The 16,537-nt window shown below is 39.6% G+C and overlaps 1 protein-coding gene and 1 long non-coding RNA gene across 2 annotated transcripts in view; one reads left to right on the top strand and one right to left on the bottom strand.

Moving 5' to 3' along the window:
* Pard3b (par-3 family cell polarity regulator beta) overlaps positions 1 to 16,537 on the bottom strand; it is a 1,028,371-nt gene that overhangs the window by 270,084 nt on the left and 741,750 nt on the right.
* LOC148003756 (uncharacterized) lies at positions 14,420 to 15,467 on the top strand. The gene is made up of 2 exons (XR_015629603.1): positions 14,420 to 14,565; positions 15,251 to 15,467. It is a non-coding gene; the product is annotated as an uncharacterized LOC148003756 (long non-coding RNA).

Here is a 16,537-nt window from a genome sequence, read left to right as displayed (position 1 = left end):
AAAATGACAAATCTTTTCCCCCCTTCTCCCCCTTCTCCTCCTTCCCCTCTTCTTCCCCCTCCTTCCTTCCTCCATCCCCACCCCTCCTCCCTTCTCTTCCCCTCCCCCTCCTCTTTTTCTGCTGCAACATGTGCTTCTGCAAAGGTCTTCTGTGAAATAAACAGTTTTGTTTGATTTCACAAATTCAATCCACATTTTTAGCTCATTGTTACTCATTACTAATAGCCTAGTTACTATTCATTACACAGATATTTTTAAATAAAAACTAAAAGAGAATTGTGCTGTGCTGAACAGCTAAGAAAGGAGTTACTTCTATTTTCCAAGTCTCAGTTCCCTCAGCTGCGAGAAGTGCGCAGTGACATTTTTCTAGTGCCAAGTGGGTCATAGGGAGAATCAGAAAAATATCAACCACAAAAATGCAGAAAGGAGTAAAATGATGGCTAAAACATCCTTTGTTTACTGTATTTAAGATATAATGCAAATAAAGTCAGAAAAAAGTCATGTTTTAAATCTCCCTTTCACAATACACCTTCAATACTTTCGGGCTCCTGGATAACCAATCCCAGCCTTCTAACCCCTGCCCAAAGCCCCAGAATTTCTTTCTATTTTCTCCACTTTCTCACACAGATGAAGCCATGGCCTCCTGCATGCTAGGTAAGTGTGCAAACCCTGACTTAACTCCCAGCTGCCTCCCTACCCTTTGCTTCATCTCTCCCTTCCTCTTTCTTTCTTCCTTCAATCTTTTTTCTTTCCTTCCTCTCTCTCCTTCCCTCTGATTCCTTGTTCTTATTATTTTGAGATAAAGTCTTTCTAGTTGCCCAGGTTGGCTCTGAACTTGCCCTGTATCCCAGATAGACCTTAAATCCTCAGCCTTGAAAACCTCCTCCCTCTCTTGAGTTGTTGAGATTACAGACTTGCATCTCAGCTCTCTAAGTAGTGTTAGAAACCACTGGAAAAGGTGGAGGCTGAATGAGAGAAACTGGATTCTCTGGGGCACAAACATTTTTCTTTTTCCTTCCACCCTCTCTTTTCCCAGTTTTTCTATCCCCTCTTCTTTTACCCCTTTACTTCTTTTATTTTTGCCCATGGAAGAAGCCTGGGGAAGGGATACCCAGCCAGTGGGAGTCACCCACATTGACATCTCTTGGTAAGCTTCCAAGTTCACTTCAGAAATGATGGACAGAGGCAGAGTGTGAGTACAGATTATTACAGCTACAAGTTTACTTGAGGACGTTAGTCTCAGCATATACATACATTATTCTGTATAGACATTGGGGGGGGGGGTGCATAATGGCCACATGCAGTGACTACTAACTTTTAAAGCCCAAGGTGGAGGCTGACAGAGGGAGCTCACAGGACTATCTTGACCACAGAATTTTCTGACATCAGAAAAGTCTGGCAGAGTGGGCATCATATCCTCCATCATAGCTTGGGTTAGGCTGTTGGGTCAGTTTGTGGCCCAGAAATTGAGAATTGGTGCTGCTCACTGGTATACGATGTCAGGAGCACTGAGATCTTATCTGTCAGTCATGGGTGTGAGCATATGTGCATAAAACATATGTGTTCATGCATGTGTGACTATGTGTGCACATTGTCCACATGTGTGTACATAGGTATTTGTGTATATTTGCTTATATGCATGTATATGATAAGCATGTATGTGCACATATCTACATATGTGTATATACATGGGATGGAGATATAAAAGGCTACATGCTTTGCCAATGGTGTCTGTCCCCATCCCTATCCCTCCCCAATACCCCTCCCCCTTAGAGGAAGAGAGACAGCAACAATCAAGGGAAATTACTTCTTTGGTCTAGGTTTGTCCATGAATATTTCTCATTTTGTAAAACTATGTTGACTTTGAACAGCTCAACAAATGAATTAAGTTTAGAAATTAATCTCCAAATTTATGTTTGAAGCTATCTTGAGAGTACAGCTCAAATTCCAGTAAGTCCAGTTTTTAGGGCTGTCCCACCTCTGATCTCACTTCCTTGTGGATTTCATGCCTTTATTTTAAAACAAAGAAACCTTGGCCAGTTGTGAGTTGGAACCATCGTCCTTTAAAAGAAAACGAAGGACCGTAAGATATCTCCAAAGAAATGTGTCCTGGGCTTTCCTTGGTGCCAGCAAATGATGAGAACATTACGTGGGTTGGGGAACTTTAGCTTGTGCGCTGCTCTCTTCTGGGTTAATCAGAGCAAGAAGCTTGGATCAAAAAGTACCAGGCTAGAAATATTATGATACCTTGAATCCGACTTTAATCACAAATATTTACATTCCAAAGGTTATTTCTTATACTTGTTTCTTCAGATTGGAAGGATACGCTCCAATGAAAAGCACGCTCAGGTCTGCGTCCGTACTCCAGCTCACTGCTTGTCACTTCCTAACATTTATTTGAAAGTCTGTTTGATCTATCTCTCATGGACAAAGACAGACCATAGCCAGAATTTCCTTTCAAGAGCTCTGTGTGGAATGCAATGAGATGATCTAGTGTATCTCTTTTCAAAGCCGTGCTCAGAAACTACCCTAGTGGAATGATGTAATGTCTCACATGTGCTTCCTAGGTGTGACTTCCTCGTAGGCAGATGGTTAACACTGCCCAATCTCCTTCTTCCCTGATGGTGAGCCATATCAGTCATTCAACCCAAGACGCCACAAGTACCTGCCAGGTGGGTGCAATGCACACTGGAAATCAAAGAATTTTAATTTATTCCCTTTGCTTTGTATAAGACATAGACTCATGAAAGAAAAATAACTGACGAGGTGAGGCAGTCTTGACAAATGACTATATTTTAAGTTCTCTGAGGGCAACACTACGTCCCATTCATCATGGTGCCCAGTGTTTGTGCATAGTTGGTGCTCAACAAGTATTTATTATGTGGATGAAGGACATGCCAGGCAAAGGGAAGGGGAAGGAGAAACACAACACAGCTTTGTAGGGTTCTGCAGTGAAGGTTAGAGATCTACACGAGGTAGAAGAGCACAAGTTTGGTCGTAGTAGAAACACACTGAAGAGGCTCAAGGGCAGCTGCCTGATTCCATGGCCCGTTGGGATACTCCACATTCCTAACAGAATGGATCTCTAGAGGCTGACTGGCTAAAGAAAATAAAGCCTTTTAGAATATGTGTGAAACAGTCCCTTCAAGAACCTGATGTCATAAAACCTAAGGCAATTTTCAATGACAGGGGATGGAGCAACATTCTATGGGATATTAAGTCTGGAGTGGCACTGCTTATATAAATATGTTGATTCTCTTCTTCTTAATCTAGGAATAATAATTGTGCATATTTGTGGGGTAGTGTGGTATTCCAAGACATGTATACAGGGTACAATGTCAAATCAGGCAATTAGCATTTCTATTATTTTATCTATTTTAAAACAGAAGCCTGAATTTGAAAGATAGTAAAAGTTTAAAAAGTGCTCGTGAACTGACTGGATTTATATTGCAAAATTTCCAATGCTTATTTCAAAATGACAAACAAATTTGATGTTTAATATCTGAGATACTTTAACATTGCTATTTCTGTTGTTATTCCTATAAGGATCTTTTTATGTTGATTTTAGTGCTCTGATAAGTTCATATCAATGCATTACCCATTCATAAAAACCATTAAGTTGCTTATTATCTACAAGAAAAATCAGTGATGGATATAGAAGGTTGTTAGGAAAAGAGAATCAAGGTCTAATACAACTGAAAAGTGCAAATTATAGCAGTTATTACCATTACATTAGCAGCATCTAAGGCTTAGAAGACTAAGGTGACAAAAAGAGATAATGATACCAGCTTAATCTCATAATGTAATAAAGAGAAAGCCAGGCAGAAGCACTGCAAAGGATTAAATGGGTGTTTTCCCCTTGCTTCCTGCGGTATATGACTTGGAAATATTGGAGGTTTTGACAACTTATAATATTCTATGGATCATGCTATATGTTTTTGAGACTTTCTAATTTAGCAGTATAATTGCTATAATAAGCATTTAATCCATTCTTATTATAATTGCTTTTCCTCTGACCCCCTAGGGAATTGTAAGTGTGGGGAATTCCCATCAAAGTGTTTCTGAGAAAAAAGGCCATGCTAGAACTCACTCTTTCTGAATGCAAAGCTCCAGAGAAGACCTGGGGCCTTGGGTGGGCTTCCTGGCACTGAGTTATACTCTCACTAATTTACTCTTTTATGTAACTTGCACTAGTCACCCAGAAATTCATTGGAAAACAAATAGGCAATATAGCTAATATTATCTATCAATTAGAGCTCAGTCCTATTTATGTACTGTATCATTAATTCTCCACACCACCTGGTGATGAGTGGCTTAGCGTTCTATCCTCTCTCTCTTCATAAACTAAGAACTGAAGGAGTGGAGAAGCTTTTAGTTGTCCAAGCTTTCCTGCCCGGCTAGCTGAAAGCCAAGCAGTGTACAGAGAGGTACAAGAAGGAGTGTGAAGGACCAGACTGCTGGGGTCCAACCTCTGCTTATAGGCAAGCCAACCCTTTTATGTCTTAGTTTCAAAATTAGTAAGTGGCATATTAACAATGTCTACTTTATAGGGTTGGAAATGTCATGTAAATAAGTTTATTTAAAGAATTCACAACGGTACCTATATGGCAGTGAACATTATAATGTGAAGGCATTAGCTGTCATCACTACCCCTGCAACTTACAAAGGGTTTCAGTCTCTCAGAGGATTAGAAGTGGGTATGCCTTCATTTGCTGAAACAATGGGGCACTGTAGTTATTACTACTGTAGTTTATTACTGTACAGTAATAAAATGCACAGGCACACATTTTGGGATGGATGTTTGAGTTGTGTGAGAAATGTGGGCTAGATCAGAGAAGTGCTAAATGTTGCCCTCAACTTCATTCTGGGCCACCAAGGTAAGAAATTAGCAGTAATATATAGACTGAATGAAGACCTTCAGAAAAATGTTCACGTTCTCCTTATGATGACACAGAGACAAGGAGGTTCTGATGATGAGAAAAAGATATCAAAGTTAAAGATCTTAAAATAGAGAATTATTTGGCATCAGAAGTAAAGAATGTTTTACTCTAAATACGTGAATAAATGAATAGGCACTGAAGAGAACACCTAGGGCTGGAAGGGTTTTGGCCTTCACTGGAAGCATTTGTTGGCTCTGATTAATATTGATTTTTATTGTGTCATCCTACATGATAGTTATCTGACTAAGTATTTACTACTGTACAAGAATGTATTAATTATTTTCCCTAATGAAGAGCCCATTTCAAAACCAGGTGGTTGTTCCAGTAAATATTCTCAACATTAGGGTATTTAATATTCCTCTGCATAGATTTGGCCAGACGTTAGGGAATTATTAAAATACAAGACTGAATGCAGCATGATTTAATTATGCCAGGCCCCAGCCTACTAAGATTGTTTGTAATTTCTTTTCAATTTGCTTTAGCAAGATAAGATCCTTTGTTTCTTCTCAAGTGAATAAAACGTGGCCACGACAGGACCACTGCAGGAGAGCACCATCCCTGAAGCTCCCAGGAGCAGGGATTGGATTCAGCTTGTCTGATTCGCTTGTAGCTTCCTTAGCTTCCTACACAACAGTGACCTAAAAAGATTAACTGTGTCCCTGGGGTTGGAGGCAATCCTTTCAATGGATGCCAGGAGTTCACCCCTAAAATTCAATTGTCAAATTGTGCCTCTAATGGAATATGATTTTTGTTTGCTTTTGCTTATGCAGTTGTGGAAGTTGTGGTTAAGTATATTGGTAGAATATAAAATGTTATTAAGACGTGGTGTCACGGCTTCCTGCTTCTCTACAAATACTCATATCTCTAACATACAGTTTTTAATCATAATTTTCAAATAGAAGCTATAATAAGGGCCAAATCCATTTTGTTACAGCAGCAGGAACTGACACCAGTTATCCCCCAGGGCTGCGCAGTGACATGCCAAGTTACTTTCACCGCCCACTGGGAATGACACACTTCACATGCAAATCAACAAATTAGGCAATGTTCACGGTCCTGTTCCTCAGATTTAGAGCTTCTATACTAGAATGTGAGTTCTCACATTAAGTGACACAGGCAATGGGGACTAAGATGAGATCATGTGTTTGTGTTTATCTCCCCTTCTAATTGTAAGTAAATTAAAATAATGGTCTATGGGATTAAACAACTCTCTCTCTCTAGCTTCAGTGTGGGACCAGACAAGCTTTTGTCCCAATACAGGATGTGTAACTATTAAATATCATGAAATTATATCAGTTGCCTATCTTACCAGCATTAAATCTGAACAGAGAGAGTTGCCAGTAAGGCTTCCCAAATAAGGGGTTTGGGATTCAGCATTAGCTACCATTCCTAAGTGGCTAGGGAAACAGAAAGGTTGAAGGCTGGGAAAAAAGTATTTTACTTGTAAGGTATTGAAAAAAAAATCCAATAAACTCCAACTGACCTAGTGTTTACATAGTACATTCTTATCTATGGTTGCTGGACAAAATAAACACGAAAAACAGAATGACATGTCAGACATCTAAACTTGTAAGGACACTGAAAAGTTTGCAAAAGAAAATTGTCAGAAAAGAAGACTGATTATTAGAGAAATCAAACAGTAGCATTATTATCGGTGAAGAGACAAATCAAGATTACTCAGAAGGTCTCTGCTTTAATTTGGGAAAAATAAAGAAAACCTAAAGTAAGTTCAGTGAAGATGGAAAAATAAAATTTTTATTCTTAAAAAAAATATATATATATATAAAATTCATAGACCTTGGTAGCCACTGGCTTCTACTAGAGGGAAAAGTGGACACATCAGGCTATTGATTACCCGGATCCTTCACAATAATCAACAAGCAGTTAATTCTATAACACCACAACTGAGATTGGGGTACCCATGGGCATTTGGGAGAATCGCTTTGAGAAGGTCATAAGCAAGGACTGAAAGATTGCACAAGGACTCTGGCTTACACGTGAGTTTCCAGGAGGCAGAGAAAGGTCAGGGAAGAAAAGAAATCTGGTAAGAGGTCCAGGGTATAACTGGATAAAGAACCAGAAGCCGCAGGCAGAAAGCTGAGTGGAATAATTTGAGAGCCCAGATGGCAGGACACAGAAGATGATTACAGGCAAGAAGGAGGAAGCTGCAAAATGGAAATGAAGCCATTTTGCTTATAGTCTTACTGTTGTTTGTTTTGTTTTTTGTTTGTTTGCTTTGTTTGTTGTTGTTGTTTTGTTTTTTGTTTGTTTTGTTTTTCTTCTTTGGTTTTCTAAGACAGTGTTTCTCTGTGTAGCTCTGGCTCTCCTGGAACTCACTCTGTAGACCAGGCTGGCCTAGAACTTGGAGATCCACCTGCCTCTGCCTCTCAAATGCTGGGATTAAAGGCATGTTCAACCAGTGTCTGATGGATATTATTAATTTAAAAAGAAAATCTGCTACATTAAAGTACAATTGTTCTTAGACTTCTAACTGCTCAACTTACAAAAATAAGGGCAATTGCCAGTAATTTCTTAATACTAATTGTTATCAAATAAGACACTCGTGTTTTAAGCAGTAGTTAAAAATAAAAGCAGGTGCTCTACCTCCTGCACATGTGTAGCAGGTGTGCAGCTTAGTCTTCACATGGGTCCCCTAACAACTAGAGTGGAGGCAGTCTCTGACTTGGTTCCCTGCCATTGGATTCCCTCCCCCTAACTTAGGCCTACTGTGACTGGGTGTTCCAGCGTGAGGTGGTACCAAAGCAGGGCTTCCCTTTCTCTGAGCAGAAGGGAAGTAAGTAATGGCAGGGGGAATTTATAAGGGTGGGACTAGAAGGAGAGGAAGGATGGGGGTGCTGTGATTTGGATGTAAAGTGAATAAATAAGTTAATTAATTAATAAAAAACCCCAAGTATTCTAGAAGACTAAGTCTAAACTATTTGTCTATAACATTAAAATTATACAGGCAAATTCTACGTATTTTATATAACCACTTCTTTGGTGATTGGGGGTGTCATAACCAGTCTTCATATGGTAGGCAAGTGCTCTTTCATTGAGATATATGCCGAATACTTTGTTCATTGAGGTAGTGTGGCTCAGGCTATACTAGAGCTTGCTGTGTAGCTCAGGCTATACTAGAGCTTGCTGTGTAGCTCAGGCTGGCTTCATACTCAAAATCTTCCTGCATCCATCTTCTGAGGGCTAGGATTATGGGCAGCTTCTACCGTACTTGGCAGTATGGTGACTGTTTATTTCAGGTACTCGCATGTTAAAGATTTTTAAGTGTATAGAAATGTTACATTTAATAGAATAATTTATTGTGCATATCTGTAAGTTCCAAACGGTTTTTTTTTTTCAGTCAGTAACATGAAACACAATATAGCAAAACCTAACGTCCAGATTTGACACCACAGCCTGGCTCTAATTAACCTAATAAAGGACTCATGTAGCATCATCCTAGGGAAGGAAACCCAAGTTACCCAGAAAGGAGACTGCATTGGCCCGTATTGTAATAGTTGTTGGTAAAGATAAAAATGAACTAACAAACAAATCTTAGCCTTGGAAATATCCAGCAAAGTCCAGGTCAACAAAAGTACCTAAACATTTGGCTTTCATTTGGTGAGTTTATCAAAGATGAAGAAAGGTAACAAATCTAGAAAAGTTAGCATCCCTACTAAGTAACTTGCTATGTGATTTCATGGCTGTACCCATAAGTAAATGAGGGCTTGACCTGAGGAGAAGGCATGTGGTATATGAATGATTTAAGATGAACTGTCTCATTATTCCTTCTGTAGTTGCTTACATCCCCTTCCTCATGACAGAGATGATATCTCTCAGAGCTCACTGTGTGGATATTAATGAAGGGAGTAAAGGAACCCAAATGTGCACTTTCTTCTTGTCTGAGAGAGGATGTCACTGTCCCGACAGATGCTTCAAGCAGAGAATTGCTCTAAACTCTTTAGCTATAGATCCTGTCAATACAAAAATAAATTCCTTTTTAAAATATGTCTATGTATGAATATGTATATAAATGTGAGTGTGTAAGCATATACACATATTCATATACACAAACACATAGGCACACATACACCACACATATAAACACATACACATGTGTACATGCACATACATATACCACATTCATACACACACATGTGCATGCTTATAAATACATACAATGCATATATGCATACATCAGACACCATACACAGACATACACAGACACACATACACAGACACACACACACACACACACTCACACACACACACTCACACACACACCACCACCACCACCACCACCACACGTGCACCTCCTTTCAGATAAAAGATTTAAAAGTGCCTTATAAAGTTGTACCATCCTTAATTTGGAGGGTATTTGGGGCTTAGACATTCAAGGACATATCAACTTCCCAGAGCAGAGCCCATTTCATATGCTGTGACTAATTAAACCTTGATACTTTGGGAGAGAAGAATTCAGATGGTTCGAGAATTTTGTCTCATCTGGAATTGAACTATCCAGGGTTGGTAAAATGAGAAAAATCAATTTGTGCTCACATAATTTAGGGACCAGCATATGATACATGCATGATCACCCCATTCACTATTTTCTTTAAAAGCTGGAATGAATCTTTGGTCAATTTAGAGATTTATTTAAGAGCTGATCCTCAACAGATTTCTGTCCCCACACCACCACCAGCTACACCTACCCTGAATTACTTCATTTCATCTTCTTTTCAAAACAGAGCATGACCTGACATGCCCCCCTCTAACACAAGGCACCCTGATGTATTTCCTGCTAACATGAGGTACTCGGAATACCTAACAGATGTAAACAAAGACTATTTTCCTGCGGCTCTTTTTCTGATCAGGCAAATTACAGATGTCTTGGATGAACTTAATTCCGCAGTAACCGGCTCAGTGCATTTGTCTCTGCACACTTTTGCTTTCAAAGGAACGGGAACTGAGAAGAAGAGGCCTCAGGTAATAAGAGACCCATATGGCTTCCCAGCCCTCTCTCCAGCTTTATCAATAAATCATTTGGAGCAAAAAATGTCTGAGTGAAAGATATTAGATTTCCAAGGAGGCATCTGCGGTATAATTTTAATAATGATGATATTAATAAGCAGGACGTTTTCCCATTCACCATCACACGCAAGCACATTACACTAAACTCAGTGGTTAATGAGGCCATATCCCAAGGATGAGATGGCTGCACCTATTTGCAGAGGTACTGGTTTTCAAGCTTCAGTCACTGTCTGAGAAATTCATCCCATACTTGGAAGCGTACTCTTGTTTATCTAAAGTCGCTGCTGACTTCATTTAGCCTTTAGATTAAATAGTGATCATATGGGCCTACAAAACTAAGAGAACAACACGCCCTACTTTCCCATTGGAATTATACCTGACTAAAGCCAACACCTTGCTCCTTTTGTAATATCTAATTTTGCTGGCTTAAGGTAGAATTTAGGTTCTCCTCACTTCTTTAGTGCATGGGATAAAATATCACAGTGATGTAACCTTGGCTTCGAAGTCCAGCAAAGGGTTACATATTTGCAACTTCTCTGAAGTCATGAAGAAAGGAGGGATGGAGGAATATATATGTGTGTGTGTGTGTGTGTGTGTGTGTGTGTGTGTGTGTATTAGAGTGGAGAGAGGAGAGGATGGGAAAGGATGGGAGAAGAGAGAAGAAGAGAGAAAGGGAGAGGAGGAGGGAGAGGGGAGGGGAGGAAACACTCCCTGCCCCCTGCCCCCTGCCCCCTCCCCGGCTGCATACCAGAGCTTATCTATAGACATGCTAATTTCTAAAGAATCTGAGTGAAGGAGATGATGTAGTTCCTTATGCCATTTTTAAAATTGGAAATCCATTTTCTTTTATACAGTATATTCTGATTATGTTTCTACTACTCCAGATCCTCCTTACCTTCTCACCCACTGCAATCCACACGCCCTTTCCTTCTCTCTCATTAGAAACCAGGCGTCTAAAAAAATTCTTTGTGCCATTTTTGTAACCTTTTTTCTATATCTAAAGTTGTTTTATAATAGAATGTTTTAGAGATTTAAATACTGAGGTTAAATTAAAATAAGTGAGAAATGAGACCAAATAAGTCATGGGTATGGTCTAGAAGGATGCTCCTAGAACCAATTACTATTGGCTTCAGTCTTGTAAAAACACCAACATCAGTACTCAAATACTCTGTGTTGTGTAAGTCCCTGTTATATTGGCAACAAGCAGCAATATAAATTACAAAGCCATCATCCCTAAACTACATTAACGCATCAGCTACAGCTGGTATCAATTATTCAAAACCTCACTGAGCAGACTGGCAGCCTAAGAGGCAAGATTTCCAGAGAACAGAGGGAGAACTATGGGTGAGAACCAAAACAATTAAAAGAATTTTTATCCTAGGAAGAGATGTATTTTTGAGAGACCTAGAGTATTTAGGTGTTTAAGGGACTACTTTTCTTTTTAGAGCCTGTCCACAAGAAAGAGTGCCATGGTCTGACTGTCTGAAGGAAGCTACTTGCCCGTGGTCTGTACGCAGTAGTCAACAGAAGCAACTGGCGGGAACATTGGCACAGTCAGATTTTGTTCTGTTAACTACACATTGTTACAGCAACAGCTTAAATGAATGGTTTATGTGTCTGTAATAATTTTGACTTAAAATGTCAACTGTATTTGAGATGCCACATGCATTTAATCAATGTCTATATTGTAAAATAAATATACTTCAGAGTGGCTGCTGTACCAGCAATAAATCATAATTCGAAAAGACAAGAACATCTTATCTTTGCTATTGATAGTCGTTAATGACAATGCTGATTAAAATGGAACCTGCCTGCCATATTATTGTTAAACAGTCTATTAGAATTTCCATCACATCCCATAACCTACCACTATCTCTCTATGTTGGTACGGCTCTTATGGAATAATACATAACTGACAGATAGATTTAAAACTTAACACTTGAAATGCAAAACCAAGGAACGGAGTTATAGAAACACATTTTAACCCATACTTCTAAAATTAAAAGAGATCCTGCTGTCAAAGGTATATAGTGCTTCCTGGGCTGACTTCTTTCTTTGGCACTAATATTCGAGTTTTCAAAAGTTTTAGGTAAAAAAATAAAATGTCATCTATATGTCATATCAGCAAATGAAAGGATCTGTAAGTAGATACTGTTAGATATAGGGCTTCTCAGAAATGAGTGATTCTACCCATTTCCTGTGAACTCTGAGTGTATACTGTGAAAAGGGCATCATACTTGGTGCTGGACATGCCTCACACTATATGAGCTCACTGTGAAGGGGATTGGATGGAAGTCACAAGCAGGGCACATAATAGCATGGAGAGAGATGTCAGTCCGGCAGCCTAGAACCTCTCTTTCAGGATTGTTCTGTCAGCTACAGGCAGACTATGGTCGTAAGGAGTGTAAAGGGCAGAAGAGCATCTAAACATCTGGTAGGACACATCAACTTCAAGGAAAAGGTCCTGTACCTCTGGACACATGGGTTTTGAGGTAACTGGTTGGAATTAACCAAGATCTTATATTCTAGTCTAACAAGACGCGGTTCAAGGACTGTTGTTCTCCATGGAAGGGAGTGTGCTAAGCTGGTGGATCCCAGAGTAAAGACAGCAGAGAGGTGCTTAGCATGATTTATTTCTGTAGTTGAACTCCCAGACACTGGATATAAGATCCACTCCAGTCAAGCTGAGCATGAGTAGAGATGAGACCACTGAGGATCAATCTCTGTGCTGAGTTCAGAAGATCAGGAATACGGGAATGGGACAGCAGGGTTCCACCCACGGCAAGGTACCCAGAAGGCAGAGCTAATGAGAAAGTGTAAAGCTGTCTAAGAGAGTTTTGTTCCTGTCTGTTAGCAATTTAAAAGTCAAGAGGAAAATTCCAAGAGAATCTAGACTGTATCCAACAAAAGTCTGAGGTGACCAAGCCCAGCCGATGATTTTGCAGGAAGCTTGTTGTCACTGGGAAGATGGACTGAACATAGGGCAGCACCTCCAGGGCAGGTGGCACGATCAGCCTCTAAAGTGAGGACAGCTTACTGTGTTCCCATGTTGGAACTGCTTGGAATAAGTTTTTGGTGCCTTTATATATTTTCCACAATCTAAGAAGTATCTCATAAATGTATAATAATGATGATGATGATGATGATGATGATGATGATGATGATGGATGATGATGATGATTATTATGTTTTGTGGATTTTTGTGGGCCTTTCCTCCTATCTCACTGTCCCCTGCCAATGCTAAATTATAAAAAACTAAACTATAATCAAAAACAAATCAAAATTAAGTAGAAAGCAAAATGCAGAGGAAAAATGTTTTGGTAACAACTAGCTTGTTAAAGGTCTTGTCCAGAAGTGGAACAACAGTCATACCACTGCATATGTAACCCTTCCAAAGAATGAGGAAAATGAAGATTTGCAGAGACGGGGGCAGCAAAATGACATTGATGGTCTGGAGTAGCTGGAAAGTGTGGGTCAAAGTTCCAGGACACTGGTCAAAGCCACCCTTTCTGCTTTACAGTCTGTTTTCATCATAAAAACCACCCCTTCCAACACTCTGAAAATTCTAGGAGGCACAAGGAAAGCAGGACAAATCTATGATATTGATTTTTTTTCTTTACTATCCATTGACTAGAGTTCAAATTTAAAGTGGAAAATTATAGTCCCTGGGGGAGCAGAAACCTATCAATGGGAGGAACTAACACTAAAAGCTCCAGAATTAGGGTTTTTACTGTTCACTGGTGAATCTGTCTGCAATCAAAGTTGCAACCATTATCTGGCCAACAGACCTTTCAGCTCTCTTTTTCCTGAGTTCTGAACTGTATGTCTGTGAGGATTCTTCCGTGGGTCAGGGAGTGCTGGCTGAGACAATCTCTACGGAGACATTTCTTCTTTGATTTCCAGAGCTATGTGGATGTTTTGGTGTAAGGACAGTCTTAGTAGAATAGATAACAGCCAAGGTTAAGAACAGGAAAAAAATGCTAACATTAGAGACAGAGTACTTTCAAGTTTTCTTTTGTAACATTTACTTTTCTAGATTTATATTTTTATTTGCAATTAAGAATTTAAGATTATAAGCATAATATTTAAAATGAGATTTGGGTTTTATACCTTTATTTTTCAAGGGATTTTTATGCCACTAGAGTAGCATATTAGCCCAATGTAGAAAACGAAGGTGAGAGAGGGAAGACTGTATGGAATTGAAGATTAAAGGGATCCACTTCCTGGCTTTGCTTAAAATGAAAAATTTCCTAGATGAGGAATCTTTAATCCTAAAAACTGAGGTAAGTTGCTTATCATTATTTAGACCAAAGGACACAGTGAGAATCAATCCCCTCAATTTTGGCAATTTAAATGTTAATTGATGTAGGAGGTGACTTTGCTTGGTCCCTGCTCATTTCGCCCTGTAAAGTTAGGTGTTTCCCCCACTAACCCTTCTCTCTTTTGGCCCACAGATCTGTCACTCTGCTGATCACTTTGGCTAATGGCCATCCGGTGTTTAATACAGCTGATGCAGACGGGTAAAGGAGTGCATCTCGCGGGCAGTGGGAATGCCTGCGGTTGGACACCAGGACGTGCGCCATCTTGGTGCGCTCACCAGGTGTGCTGCAGGTGTATAAGAAGTGCAGAACTCAGAGATTCTGAAAAGGGCTCGGTAGATAGCACAGCTTTTTAATACCAGACTCTCCTTGCCCCGAACACTTTGAAGAAAGATGGCAGACTCTGGGCTTTGGAAGAGAACAGTGACACACCGTAGCCAACCAAGATCCTAGAATTACATTTATCAGACAACCCAGTATTTTCTGAATTAATGAAAGAACTGGTTACCACAACAATGAAGGACAGGTTTTAAACACTCCACAGTGTGCTTGCTGTGCACTTAGCAAAGTCTCTCTCAGTAACATTGGCTAGATTATTCCAGAAGGTCTTGGAGATCAGTGTACTCTACTTAGCAGCTTATTTTGTGAGGGAATACCGAAAATGCTTTTGTTAACATCTGACCTGGAATAACGCAGAAGTAGGGAGGGACTCAAGGGTATACTTTGGAATATGGAACAAACTATGGCTCTAACCTCAAAATTTAGCTCTGAATTCTAAATCCTACTTCACTGCTAATAATTTCCTGTTTATAGGTCATCTTAATTAGATCATGAGTTTAAGTGTAGCGATCATGTATTTTTTTTTTCTGGGTTTCCCTAGAGTAGTATTTAATAGACATTCCAGTAATGAACTGATGGATATTTTTCTCACATTTTAGATGGATATCTTTCCTTATTGCCTTGCAGACTTGGGGGATACCAGTCCTATGACCTGTTCGGAAACCTCATCCAGTGCGTAACAACCATCCTCTTTGTCATATGTAACCTTGTTTTCACCCAAAGCAATTTCGACTCATTTATTTCTACCACCGTCCTCAGTGGAAATGGAGAACAGCCAGTTACTCTTGCCAGTTAACTCCTCTTTCAACCTTTTCTTCAAAGAGAAATTAAAGAAAATAAAGATAATTCCCAGTACAGTTTCCTCACTTTGTCATTCCAGAATCCCTGTTTTCATTATTTCCCATATTATTATCCAGGATGACTAAAGGGCACAACACAGCAATACCTGAATAAGTCTACTTCAATTAGCCCAATACACAAGCTGGCAAGTCAACCAGCAAATGCTTATGAAAGGAAAACAGAACGAAAAGCACTGTGATGGGGCGGGTCGTTCACATAAAGGAATCCATCCCCATTGTGAACCTAAAGCAGATGTGGGAAGCTGAAATACAAAACTGAGCCAAGAGAAGCAAAGAACTGAAGGAGAAAAACTCTGACTCTGAGGAGGAATCTTGATGGGAGAGAAATGCAGGCTCAAGAAATGGAGATTCATAAAGGGGACTAGAGGGAGACTGTAAGAGCAGAATCAGGGGAAGCAGAATAAGAGCTTCTTAAAGAAAGGTGCCATCCAGGGCTTCTTCCAAGCTCTCTGCAGAGTGAATGAATCTGGTTAGAGTGTAGAGATTATAGAAAGTAAAGTAAAATGTGACAATCCACAAATTTGGTCAAGAAGATAGAGGGCACTGGGTGTCAGTTAAAGAGTAAGCCTTATATGACTCATTCATTTTCAAATGAAGACCTTGGGATCCCACTGCATCGCACCAGAGGTCCCAGAGTACTGGATGAAATGTAATAAATTCAAATTTCCAAAAATGAAATTAGGAGTACAACATTTGAATAGGCTTGATAGGCAATTCTGCAATGCTGCCAGACCTTAAGACAGCAATATTCACGGCAAAATATGACTTATAGATTTTATTTTAAGAACACAGTAGTGTAAATTCCTTTTTCATATATAATCTCATTTATTCTACAACTCTGTTAGGTAAATACCATTATGACTTCACAGGAGAGGCTAATAACACACAGTGGTTGAGTCAAGGTTGAAGTTACTCTTTGTGTTATGAAAAATATGCAAGTAAAGTAATTTAAACAAGGAAAGATTTACTCTGTACTATGCCTTCAGAAAGATTTCAGTCCATTGTGGCATGGATTGTGGCAGTGTGTGTGCCCCTCCATCACAGTGGGCCTGGA

Source organism: Rattus norvegicus, chromosome 9 (assembly GCF_021556685.1).
Source record: "Rattus norvegicus strain SHRSP/BbbUtx chromosome 9, alternate assembly SHRSP_T2T, whole genome shotgun sequence".
NCBI classification, from domain to species: Eukaryota; Metazoa; Chordata; class Mammalia; order Rodentia; family Muridae; genus Rattus; species Rattus norvegicus.
This window is presented reverse-complemented; position numbering and strand designations above follow the sequence as displayed.